The sequence below is a fragment of the Myotis lucifugus genome, unplaced genomic scaffold (genome assembly GCF_000147115.1).
Source record: "Myotis lucifugus unplaced genomic scaffold, Myoluc2.0 scaffold_10, whole genome shotgun sequence".
Classification (NCBI taxonomy): Eukaryota; Metazoa; Chordata; class Mammalia; order Chiroptera; family Vespertilionidae; genus Myotis; species Myotis lucifugus.
Genome location: NW_005871058.1, coordinates 10,213,665 through 10,215,083, shown reverse-complemented (window position 1 = coordinate 10,215,083; position 1,419 = coordinate 10,213,665).

The window sequence follows — 1,419 nt, the reverse complement described above, 5'->3', positions numbered from 1 at the left end:
TAAAGTCTGAAAGTTTCTCCCACATTCCAACATTTCCTTTATCTCACTTACAGAGATAACCTCCTCCTCTCCTCCGTGTCATCTATTTCCTGCAAACCTCCGTGTGCTGCTGTGTCTGTAGCTCCTTTAGCTCCTGCGTTGTCAGTTCCTTGGAGTGCTCCTTGATGAGCTCGTTGATGTCACCTCCTTTATATCCGGGCTCGCTGCCTCACCATGTCTGACAACGGAGTGAATGCCGTCCTCTTTTTAAAATTTTCTAACCCAGCCCCACTGGCTTTAAACGGCTCGCCGATGCCTCGTCCATTGAAGTGCCTGGGGTCTGCTGCAGCAAATCAGTGTAAATAGCTCATGCCTTCTCGCAGATTATAGCCTTCGTCAAGGTATCTCCTGGCAGCTGCTTCTCCGTTAACCACACCATTAGCAGCTTCTCCATATTTTCATGGATAGATGTTCGCTGTTTAGAAATTATTTTAACGCCCTTGGCTGGAGTTGCAGCCTGTATCTACTCCTTCTGCTTCACTATGGTGCAGATCGTAGAAGTGCTACGCTCGTACTGCTTCGCCAAGTCGATTATACGCACACCTTGGTCATGTTTTTTGATAATTTCTTTCTTTAATTCAATGCACATAATCCACTTCTTCTCAGCACTGTCCTTCGCACTTACTTTCTTCAGATCCATGCTTCAACTAAGAGCTAACCGCTTAAAGTGAACGAGTGAGATAGGTGATGCTGGGCTGATGTTGTGGCGTTCACTGTGACATTCTCTGCACCAACTAGTGGTGGGGTATCTGAAGCTGGCTCGTAACCCGAATTTTAGCTCGAAACTCAAAGCAAAAAATCGGCCGACAGATGGCTCGTATCTCAAAAAACTCGTTAGTTGGGACACTCGTAAGTCAAGGCCCCACTGTAAAATGCTAAGTGAAATAGCATAGCCAGTCAGAAAAAGACATGATCTCACTTCTATGTGTGGAATAAAAATAAAAAACCTGAGCTTGCAAAGTAGGGGATAAAGGAAGTAGGTAAAATGGATGAAGGGGATGAACATGTACAAACTCCAGTTATAAATCATGAGGATGTAATGTACAGCATGGTGACTCTATTGCATACTTGAAAGTGTTGAGGGAGTAAATCTTAAAAGTTCTCATCACATACTCAAAAAATTTTGTAATTACGATGATGGATGGTAACTAGGCAGTGGTTCTCAACCTTCTGGCCCTTTAAATACAGTTCCTCATGTTGTGACCCAACCACAAAATTATTTTCGTTGCTACTTCATAACTGTAATGTTACTACTGTTATGAATCACAATGTAAATATCTGATATGCAGGACGGTCTTAAGAGACCCCTGTGAAAGGGTCGTTCGACCGCAAAGGGGTCGCGACCCACAGGTTGAGAACCGCTGAACTAGAGTTATTGTG